The sequence below is a fragment of the Thermobia domestica genome, chromosome 4, assembly GCF_964235325.1.
Source record: "Thermobia domestica chromosome 4, izTheDome1.hap1.1, whole genome shotgun sequence".
Taxonomy (NCBI): Eukaryota; Metazoa; Arthropoda; class Insecta; order Zygentoma; family Lepismatidae; genus Thermobia; species Thermobia domestica.
This window is the reverse complement of record NC_137457.1, coordinates 268,584,766-268,597,401: the sequence shown is the minus strand read 5'-3', so window position 1 is coordinate 268,597,401 and position 12,636 is coordinate 268,584,766.

Below are 12,636 nucleotides of genomic sequence, written 5' to 3'. Positions count from 1 at the left end.
CAAGTCACTTTTTGGTCGAAATTGAGTTATCATCTTTTTCTTACTTACATTAGCACGATGCTTCTAGTGGTAAATTGATCTAGATCCAAAAGCAGCTAGTTTCGGAAATAGCCAGTTGTAAACTAATCCAAGTCACAGTTTGTGTAAGAGGTAAAGAATGCTATGTGCACTTAGCTTATCCTCCGATATAAATATTCAGATACTAATATTCTAAGTCAGACTTGAAATAGTCTACCTTGCAAGAACATATAAAAATATTTTTTATTGTCAAATAATAATATTCTAAGTCAGACTTGAAATCTTATACCTCTCAAAAATATATAATTATATCTTTTACTTCTGACTTATCATATTTGTGTATTTAAGCACATAGGTGTTAAATTCACTCTCTCTGGAGCGCAACAATCGATTACCACAATAAGCGACAATGTAGCTTCTATAAAAAAAAAAAAAATAATAAAACAGCGGGTGCTTAGTCTTATGCGGTTGTTGAATCGAGCAGACGCACTGCAAAATGGCTAAGAAAAATCATATGATATTGCAAATGGTCCACAAACAAGCAATTGAAGATGATAGGGAAGATATTGGTAAGTACTTGTTTATTTTAATTTTAGAAGGAATAAGTAAAGAGAGGACGTTTTGGTTTAATCTCTTTTAATAGATAATAATTAAATCTCACTCATCTATCTTTTTAAAAAGAGTTAATCAGAAATAAAAAATCTGTATTTCCAGAGTTGCTTTCAGAAAAAGTTATTTGGGAATATTTTTTTTTAAACAAAAGGGGATATTATATGCAGAAATACAAGTTTCGTGGTATTCTTTCAGTATGCGCTGGGCAGGGAGAGAATTTTGCCAATACATTACAACGAGACCGATGCAACTCACGCAAAACGTATCTGGTCCATCCACATTTTTTTTTTTTTTAATTTAAATTTTGAAACGGCGCATATCAGGAATCTGCAAAGACTCAGTCTCGGGAAGCGTCGAAAATTAACACGGAATTGGCATAATACTCTTTTCTAATATTGCAACCTTCATTTTAATCATTCCTCATTTTATTTTGATGGGGAAAATACATGAAAACTCACATATTTTTATTCTCATTGCTTATAAAGGAAGTTCTAAGCTAGAACCACTGGCGGATCCACGGGGAGGGCGGAGGGGGCGACCGCCCCCTCCAAAGGGTTTTTTGAACTTTCTGCATTTATCATTGGGAAATACTAATATGGTCTTATTTCCGACCGATCAATCTGTGTGACAAGCATAGCAGAGTCTAATAAAAATGTGTGGTACTTAATAGTACTTAATACAGACATATTTGAATTGTGAATCCTTCTCTCCCTAGTTCCTTGGGCGGTCACCATAAACCCCAAAGTAGCGAGAATATGATTCATTCGTTGGACGAACAACTGTAATAAGGAGGGTAAGACGGCTCACTCTTTGTACTAAAAATGTTATTGTGTCCTAGAAAAAGGATATGAAATGGATTTCGGAATTCCGGATTATAACCTCAATTACCTTTACCTTTAATAAAGAGAAATATAGAATCTTCAGCGCTCCTTACTGAAAAGCTCTCTGAATCTAAGAGGAGACTTTTCGGTTGGTTGATTGATTGATATGTATTTACGCTGTTTGTCAAATGCGATGTTTTACAGAATGAGAACCAGAGTTTAAAGTTGGATCTGACCCACTGTAATGCGTTCGATGCTCACTGACCGGGAATTAAACCACAGAACCTCATGCATCAAAGATCATAGGTAGTTCGCTATCTACCAGATCGACAAAGAGAGCCGTGACTTTTGGAGTTCAACACGGAAACATTAGGAAGGGACCAGGGATTTATTGTGACTTCAAATGGCATTCCATCTTTTCTTGAGAAATAACACAAGCTTGTTATTGTAATTCACACATAAAAGACGAAATCCTGAGTGAGTAACTTCGTACAGGCCAAACCAATTAAACTAGAAACTTGAAATTAGGACAGTATATAAGATTTGTTACGTAGGGTATCACTAAGGAAGGATTTTTTTTAAAATTCGAAGAAAGGAAAGGAGAATGGGGTGGAAATTACTTTAATAAGATGTTAATCTCTTCGAATCAGTTAAGACTAGAGACTTGAAATTTGGCATTTGGATTTCTCGTTTAAAATAATTTGACACGTGTTTCAACTTTTTTCTTATATTATAGTAAAACGGAGAAATAAGAGATGGAAAGAAAAAGTGGCGGCGATTGCAAATATTATAATAAGATATCAATATCTAAGAATCTTTGAAGGTTAGAAACATGAAATTTCGTATATGGACTTTCCACTTAAAATAATTCAATACGTATAGCAGCATTTTTGATATTTTACCTAGAAGGGAAGAAAAGAGGTGGGATTATTATTATTATTATTATTATTATTATTATTATTATTATTATTATTATTATTATTATTATTATTATTATTATTATTATTATTATTATAAGATGCCATATCTCGGGATCCCTTGCGCTTAGAAACATGAAAGTTTGTAATTTGATTTTTCATTTAAAATAATTCAACATGTATTTGAACGTTTTTTTTTTTTTTTTTTTTCACAACGTAGAAGAGAAGGAAAAAAGGTGGCGGTGGTTCATTAAAATGTCTTACGAGATGTTGGAATTTCGTGACACAGTTTTAGCTCTATCCAATTCTATATGAAAGACAGAAGGAAGAACGCGAAATATTGTGCCACAGTACCACGTAGGGGCATTTGCTATATTGTGCAAGGCCGTATGTCGAGCAGATTTGGGATCTGGGGGCAGCCTCACCTAGACGAAGGCTAGTATAATATACCTAGGTAATTTTATTGTTGTTGTAAGCGTAACTATAATTATATAAAGTTTCGTGGACCCCACACAAATATAGAGATAGATTAATTTTGAATTAATTTTTATAACTGCTGTCCCGCAATTGTTACTCAAAATATAAATGATTAGAGTAAATTGTACACTCTTTCGTTAAAATGAATGATATCGTCAATACAGTATTTCCTTTTGTGCAAGTACTGTGCCAGACAGTGCATCTCATATGATGCGGTGACTGTGTGTGAAGTGAATCATGACACCGTCACGCCTGCGAAACGGAAGTACGTATTTAATTTAAATCTACAGAGAAAATACTCTCATTACCCCCCCCCCCAAAAAAAAACTTACAAGTTCGGGTCCCAAAGTGGAATCTGGGAATCATTTTTACACCCACCCCCCTCCCCATATTCATATGAGTCCCATTCTTGTAAATTAAAATTCTGGTCACCTTGAAGCTACGCTCATCGAGAAAGCGAACCGCCCCTCCCAAACGATCCTTCTGGATCCGCTAGTGGCTAGAACATATGATGTTACTGTGAGAACTTGCGATGCATGTGTCTAGGTTTTCGGCCAATCTAATTGTATTTCTTTTATGTCGTACATAATCCCGTAAATGTTTACTTTTTGTTCGCTCATAAAGCAGTAAGATCACAAGCTGTTGTCTTAGTATTAATTATTTTTCTGAACCTAATTGGAATACTAAGAGTGTCCTGCCGAATCCATGGAGTCCGTGAAGAAGAGTTGAAGAACTCCTGATATGTACTGAACAACAAATTCAAATACAGAAATGTACGAGGCGAGTTCGAAAAGTAAGAATACAAAGACTAGTATTTAATGAAGTGTAAACACACTAAAACGTCTGGATTAATAATTTGGATAAAACAAGTAGATTATTGTAATCTTGTTTTCCGAACTCACTTTGTGCATTCGTTTATTTGGATTTGATCGTCATTCAGTCCAGATCAGCGGTTCTTCATCTGTGTTCCCCAGACCCCTTGGACTCGGCAGGACTCAACAAGCCTCCCTTAGATTCCGAAAAGTTTCGGATACAAAAGCAAACGCTGAGGCATATCAGTAAAGTTACAACCCCTGTAGGCGGACAAGTAATATTTTTGTATGTAAATTTTTAGACTGGCTTTCAGTGCCAGCCTCTTGCTTCCCTCTCGCGGCTGTTTCTCTAATATTACAAAATGTTCACTACAAGCGATTTAGTGATTCAATGATACCGTATTCCTCAGAGGCTGACACTAAAAGCCCGTATAGCCAACCTACACACTAAAACATTACTTGTCCATCTACAGAGATTAATGAATATGCTTCTCAGAATATTGTGACTTGCGTTATTGATTTTTTAAAAATTTTTATCGTTTCAGATGGAGCTGGTGTGCCAGGACCTAGTGGCTTAAAGTGTACTCCTACTGCACCAAGCGATGTATGTAGTATGGATGATCTTTTGGATGTTGATGATATTGATATCCCGACTATGAAGAACCTTCATCAGTTTCAGATTCACCCCCTGAAGAAACTACAAAGACTAAAAAATCAAGGAAGAGACGTAGAGATAAATCTACTTGGAAATCTGAAATTCTCAAAAGGAAGAGAGCAGCAGGAGAGGAGTATGTTTCTAGAACAAATAAAATCGTGGCCGCGAAAAGTGTACGACCTGGTTGTCCTGGGAATTGTCGCCGGCGTTGCTTTCAACTTATCTCCGAGAGTGAAAGGAAACATATCCATAAAAACTTTTGGAATTCAAATGTAATGATCAATCAAAAACGGCAGTTCATAGTGTCTTGTGTGGAGAAGGTGCCCATCAAAGTCAGACGGGAAAGAAGTGGCCAAAGGAGTGGGCAAAGGATCACAAGTCTTTGCTACAGCTTTCGAATCGAAGGTCGAAAAATACGAATTTGTAAACGCTTCTTTTTGACGACACTCGATATTTCTGCCCAGTTTGTGACCACTGCACTAAAAAAAACTGCAAGACGGAGGTGTTGTTATGGAAGATAGAAGGGGAAAACATGAGCCTCCAAATAAAATATCTCCAGAAGTACGTGCCCAAGTAATACACCACATTTCAAGATTTCCAACACATAGTAGTCACTACTCCCGTGAAAAATCAGTAAGAAAGTACTTGGGTTCCGAATTAAATTTAGCAAAAATGTACAAACTGTATCGCGAGGAATGTATACAGAATGGTGTACCGGAAGCAAACGTTGTGAAAGAGTCTTATTATAGAGCGGTGTTCAATTCAGAATTCAACTTATCATTTAAAATGCCCGAAAATGACACTTGTGACACATGTGATAGTTTTGTTGCCAGCTTGAAAGAGAATCGAAGTGAAGAAGACAAAAATAAGCTCCAACTCGATTATGATAATCACTTGGAAGAGGCTAATAAACGATACAATTTGAAATGGGAAGATAAGAACAGAGCAAGAGGCAATTGTAAAGAACGGGTTCTTATGGTTGACTTACAAAAGTGTCTCCCAACACCATTGCTTAAAAATTCTGAAAGTTTTTACTTACGGAAATTGTGGACATTCAATTACACTATTTTTGATAGTACTACCCAGAAAACTTACTGTGTTATGTGGGATGAAACAAAGTCTAGGAGAGGTGCCAATGAAATGGCTTCGGGTTTATACAGGTGGGCAGAAATAGAGCTTACCAACAGTGATGTTGAAGTGATAACAGTTTGGTCTGACAATTGCAGTGGACAAAACCGGAATCTTGTGATTGTGTCTTTATACATGTGGTTGCTTCGAAAGTTTCCGAACTTGAAGATTATCAACCATAAGTTTCTTCTAAGAGGTCACACTCACTTGGAAGTGGATTCCAAACATGCTGTGATTGAGAAGGCCAGGAAAGCGCTTCCGCATTTCTCGATAATGACACCATGGGATTGGCAACAACTTGTTAGAAGTTGCAGACACAAACAACCTTTTATAGTTGTTAACATGGAGCTTGAACATTTCAAGAATTTCAAGGCATTGTGTGGACAACGCTCAAGTCCTTTGCGTCTTTCTAGAAAAGGTACTAGTGAACAAGATGTATTTATATAAAAAATGGTCCACATGCAAGTACGTCAAGATAGTCCTGGAGTGATATACTACAAGGAGAACTTCGGTGAAAACTTTCAAAGTGTTGACCTAAACAAACCTACGCGATATGCTGTGTGGCCGGACGAAGTTCCCCAATTAAGTGATTCATTGAAGCCCATCAGTTCGGCTAAGTACAAGGATATTCAAAGACTTTTAAAGTGGGTCCCCATCATTTGGCATGAGTACTACAGAAACCTACCGCATCGTAATGCTGACGGGGACTCAAGTGATATGGAACATGAATGATTCTCAGTGTAATCATTGAAATCTCAATTATTTCTATGAGTAAATACCCTGTAAAACAATAATATTATTGTACCACATGCGTGATACATTGAAATTACTACTTTACAATGTTTCTTTCATTTTAAACTGCAGTTATTACTTTGCTAGTATATAGCGAAAACAAAGTTTTGTGGTAAAATATTACAAGTCATTTTGCACTAACACATAAAACATTGTTGCTAACATTGCAAAATACAACTTTAGGACACGGAATAAAGCAAAAATGTTTACTTTATAGACCATGTTAGAAAAGTTATGTATCAGTTTTAAAATGTTCAATAAAAAAATTACGCAATTAACCAAAATAGCGTCTTCAAAACAGTTTTTTGCTTCTCCTGTAAAATTAATAAAATGTGACTTATACTACTCTACTTCTCAGGTCCAGCTTTAATAATAATTGACAACAATTGATTTAATGTAATAGATGGGAGCAAGAAAGTGTTGTGTGGTGTTCCTTACCTTTTATTTTCGTATTTCTTTTTAACAATGTATTTCAATAGATTTCTCCGGTACTGTAAATAGTTTTAAATGGTAAAAAAAAAGTGTGGTGCTTAATCAATCTAATTTAATTGCTCTCCAATTTACTAAATTAAGAAATGTGGTATTAAGAACCCCACACCTACTTTGTCCAAGTTGAGAAAGAAGATGGTTTAATGATGTTTGATGGGAAAGAAATTGCGGCAAAGAATAGTGTTAAAGGCTGATAGAAGAAACTTAATAGTTTCATTACGCTACTACAACGATGAAGCACAGTACTTAAAACATTTCAATAAATAGATTCTTTCATTATAAAAAGTTCTCATGCAACAAATAGTAATCTTAGTCTTTGTATGAGTTACTTAACTTTTTCAACTATTCATAATAATTATAATAATAATGAAATAATAATAATTACTATTATTATTTCATTATTATTATTTAGATGGAGGTAGCGGAAAGGAATAAAATAAGATTTATGGCTACTAACGTTAATTATTGATATACAGCGGATTAGATTTTTTTAAGGACTATACCCTTCCTAACATATTTATGCCCCCAAAACCTCTGTGGGTCGCTGCACACCTTCTTTATACCGCTGCCAAGGAATAGTAATCATCCAATCAATTTTCTGGGGAAAGAAAAAGCAACGTTATACTAGGCATCTAGTAATAGTACGAGTATCGTAATAACAGAAGTTGAACCATAATTAAGTATAAAGAAGAACGTGGTTGCTACTAAGATCAAAGTAATTGGTGTTGAGGAAGCACATCGATGGTTAATCTCTGGGATCTAGCGAATGAAATTGTTACAAAATGTCTGCTGAAACAAAATTATAGGTCTAGGCCAGTAGCAAGGCTTGGCTACTAAGTGGGTACGAGAAGAGTAGAGTAGTGATTTTCTGTTCCCTATGATTCAAAAGAGTATATGAAGAATTGCAAATTAGGGAGTTGAAATGAATAGAAAAGGAATTCCTTAAATCTAAACTCCAAGTAATAAGTTCCAAGGAGAAGGCTCAAAGAAACTACACGCCGTTATTCATAAACAAATTGATAATTTTGGGGAGAAGTATAATTAAACGTTTCCTCAAACTCTGAAAGGCCTTCATGAACAAAGTTCTCAACTAACCTCTTCGTCTTGATGTACGTAAATTTATATCCATCAACTGCAGGCTATTTCGCCCCTTCCTATTTCTCCTTCCAAGACATCTTGTTTCATGTTCCATATGATATAGTTCCTTCTCAGAAAATGTCACAAACACTTTTCTTTCTCTTTTTAATTAGATCTAAAATTATTTCCTTTTCGATTCACCTAACTTCATTCTTCTCCGCATCCACATTTTGAAAGCCAGTCCTTTTTTCGTCACTTTTGTGAAATTTTTGGAAGTTAGTATGGATTTAAGAAGTTGTTTAAATGCGTCTCCTTACTCTTGACCGAGTTCAGCTCCAAATATAGGGAATGATCCCAAATTTCAAAGAAAATACAGATGGTGATCAGAAAAATGGAAACACCTGTAGTTGGCAACATGTCAGCTGTATGGGTTGGCAGTGGTGTTGTGGCGCCCGCAGCGGCGGACCGTTGGTGGTGGTGTGTTAGGTCGGTCTCCATACTATGTCAGGTGCAGTGCAAGCAGTGTCCAGTGGCTGCAGCAGACGGAGGTAATGTAAAATGGGAGACATCTCAGATTTTCAAAGAGGGCAAATTGTTGGTGCGCGGTTATGTGGATTGAGTGTGACGGCAGTGGCTACTGTGTTAGGTGTGTCGCGTGGGACAGTGTCGAAGGTGATGACGGCCTACACAACACACGGGAAAACCACATCGGGGAAGCGGAACAGTGGGCGGAAGAAAATCATGAGTGACAGGTCACACCGAGTATTAAAGCGCATTGTCACGCAGAACCGTCGTGCCACTGCGGAGCAAGTGACGGAGGAACTCAATCAGCACCTCCCCCACCCTGTTTCGACAATCACAGTCCGCCGCGAATTACATGACATGAACTTACGGGGTCGTGTTGGACGGGCCAAACCGCTCATCAGGGACCATAACGCTTTCGCACGCCGCAAATGGTGCCGCGACCATGCAACTTGGACCGTTGAGGAGTGGAAACGTGTGATACGGTCGGATGAGTCATCCTTCACCCTATTCCCAACCACGGGCCGTGTTTATGTGTGGAGAACGCCCAAAGAAGCTTATGATCTGCAGTGTCTCCGCCCAACTGTGAAACATGGCGGTGGCTCGGTAATGCTGTGGGCCGCCATATCATGGTTTTCATTGGGTCCTGTGGTCACACTTAGCGGATGAATCACTGCCAACGATTATGTCGCAATTTTAGGAGACCACTTGCATCCTATGGTCCGGATGTTGTTCCCGGACAATGACGCCATCTTCTAGGATGATAATGCACCCATTCACACAGCTGGCGTTGTTGCGGCGTGGTTTGAGGAACATCGAGATGAAGTTCAACACTTCCCCTGGCCCGCCCAATCCCGAGATCTCAACATAATTGAACATCTGTGGTCCGTCTTGGAAACACGACTCCGGCGACGATTTCCACCTCCATCCTCTCTCACAGAACTGGTCGATGCCCTGCACGAGGTATGGTGTAAAATTCCACTTGCTACCATTTACGATCTCTATGCCTCCATCCCACGTCGCATCAAGGCTGTTCTGAAGGCGAAAGGTGGCCCGACACCATATTAATCTGATAAGTTCTGGTGTTTCCATTTTTCTGATCACCATCTGGATATACTACGTTATATAACATCAGACTCGAATATGTTTTATGGAAGTTATCGTGAGAAATTAATTCCTATATATATTGTGTAGCGCTATATATATTGTAGTGGCACCAAATTGCACACCATTTTCCGCCTTCCATTATGCATTTTGTTTGTTTCAATTAAATAATATTTTTTTAAAAGTATTATTCCAAGGATGTTATAAAATAGAGTATCTGCCCATACAACAAAATCGTGAAGCCATACGTCACAACTTCGCCACACCTACTCTGCCCACTATGCGCCACTAAGATCGCAATGTTTCGAGCCAATAATCATGGCTGAAACGAGAGTAGCCAATCAGACGTACCGGCTCTGACGATGCTCGGTTATTTTCTGGCTTCATTGAGCTCATATGATGAAGATACGTATTGGCAGATCCTCTATTTTATAACATCCTTGTATTATTCTTACAGAATAATTCTTTTCCTTTCCTTATTCTCGTTATAATCAGGAACTCTTTATTATCAACACGACAGCTCGTTAATCTTAAACTTTTGATCTGTTGCTCTTCGCTGACTCTTTTGACAATTAAGATAAACCCTTTTGATAGTCTGAATATTTTACATATAAACCAACGTATAAAAAGCGTCTCCATAACTAACTAACTAACTAACTAACTCTATGGCCTATGGAACCCGGAGGTTCAATGCCGCGTCCACAAAAGCTCTCCACTGACTTCTATCCTTAGCTAACTGCATCCAGTTTCTACTTTGTATTCCAATCTCTGCGAGATCCATCTTAATATTGTCCTCCCATCTGCGCCTAGGTCTTCCTAATGGTCGTTTTCCGATTGGTCTTCCAGTCAAGACTTTGAAAGCGTTTCTACTATCTTCCATTCTAGCTACATGACCCGCCTACCTAAGCCTCCTAGACTTGACGACCCTAAAAATGTTGGGTAAACCGTATAAATTATGTAGTTCCTCCATAGTAACCATTATTTCTAATAGTATTATTCTTGATATTTGTGTTGGGTTCTTTAAAAAGGGATTTCTTAAATCTTTAGTTGTGTAATTTTTGTCCTTGGTTTTTGGATGAAAAGGTCCAATAGATACTTCAGGCAAAAATTTCCTTGTAAGCCCTATATCTGGAGAACTACATATAGTGTAGCCAAACCCAAACTATCACTTAACTCTGTATGATGTGCTTATTCCGCAAAAAATACAAAATCTCGATTTAGGGGCCAATCCAAAAATTTTGTGGCCCCTAATCCAAAAAATCTAATATATTTCATTCAATCAAAAATTTTCTTGTACACTTTATATCTGGAGAAATATATATAGTGTAGCCAAACCCAAACTATCACATAACTCAGTATGATGTGCTTATTCCGTTGAAAATACAAAATCTCGATTTAGGGGCCGATCCAAAAATTTTGTGGCCCCTGAACCAAAAATTAATTCTTGGCCAAAATCGCAATCTTTTAATCCATTTTTTGGATCATTCCTACAACTCTTGTTAAGCAAGATAAAGAAGTGTACTTTCCTTTTTAACGATGTATTTTATCAGTGCGTATTCCCATTTTAGTGACAGAGATGTGTAAAATGGAGTAGATCGTAATACTCCAAATTATGGATGCATTTAAATATCAAATAATACTTTCGACAAAGAGGATGCTTTCAAATATCTAGGATCAATATTAACAGACCAAATCATATCACGAAGAAATTAAATGTTGACTGAAAGCAGGGAATTCGTATTACTATTCAGTTCAAAATCTTTTGTCCTCGCGAATTCTGTCGAGGAATTTGAAGCTTAAAAATATGAGTCGATAATCTTGTCTGTTGTCCTATATGGTTGCGAAAGAGTGTCGCTTGTTCAGAGGGAAGAAATATTTGAGAACAAGATTTTGAGATGAATATTCGGACCCAAGAGGAACGGGAATGGAGAATGGTAGAAACTTCATAACGAGAAATTGCATAATAATTTATACTGTTTACCAAACATTATTAGGGTCATCAAGTCTAAGAGGCTCAGGTAGGCAGGTCATGTAGCTAGAATGGAAGAAAGTAGCAACGGTTCAAAGTTTTAATTGGAAAGCCAATCGGAAAACCTAGACGCGGATAGGAGGATAATATTCAGATGGCTTTCGCAGAAATAGGAATACAAAGTAGGAACTGAATCCAGTTGACTAAGGACAGAAATCAACGGAGAGCTTTTATGAAGGCGGCATTGGATCTCCGGGTTCCATAGGCCATAGAGTTAGCTAGTTAGGTAGAACATACGAAAATAATTATAAATAAAAATTATGTTTTTTATTTAAAAGAACTTATCGGTGAGCTTTAGTCAGCACTTCTAAAATAAAACTGGCAGTGAGCTTAGATCCGATTAAATTTTTGTTAGTGAGCTTCGTCCGGTGACCTCTCTGCCGCTGAGCGTAAGTCCGACATCCAAATCAACTCCATGTTACAAGTTTGCACACATACATACGAAAAAATTGTTTCAGTATTAACTAAGTAAACATTATTCGATTTTCAGAAAACATAGTCATGGCGCACGCAAGAGAGAGTTCGGAGTTTAACCCCCCCCCCCTTGAGCAAGGTACTGTGGAAGAATAAGCATTTATTATGAAAAGATATATAAGTATAAAAAATCAAATTTGTCCTCAACTGAAATGAAATTGAGTGTTTCAACCTCCTTTGACGAAGTTCTGGATAAGCCACTGAAACATAGAGCATCTTGGTCATCCCCATTGGCTGGAATTTGTCATGGATAAGTGAGTAAGAGAAGTGAAAGTTTCCCCGAAATTCAAAGTTTCGATAATATTTAGTATGACTAGAAAATAATTTAGTACGTAATTTTCATTAATATGACACAATTTCAATGCAATATGACGCATATTTTCTGTCATGCTTCTCTTTCACTGTTAGTGCAACGAGTTAAAAATCAAGAATGAAAAACTGAATATAACTCCCCTGCTCCTTTTCGCGATTTTAGAAATATATTCTACGATAATTTTCGTAAAGAAAATATATTTGATTTTGGTATGATATGGTTAGCCCTTCCTAATATTTAAAAAAGAACGTTCGGCAATATCGAATAAAATCTACATTTTTATTACACGTAGTAAAATTGCTAAGATTATGCAAATCTCCAACAATCCTAATAATAGGCAGCAAACATCCCAATCCTCCATTCTGTGCTTCATGCTATTTCCTACCAATAATAAAA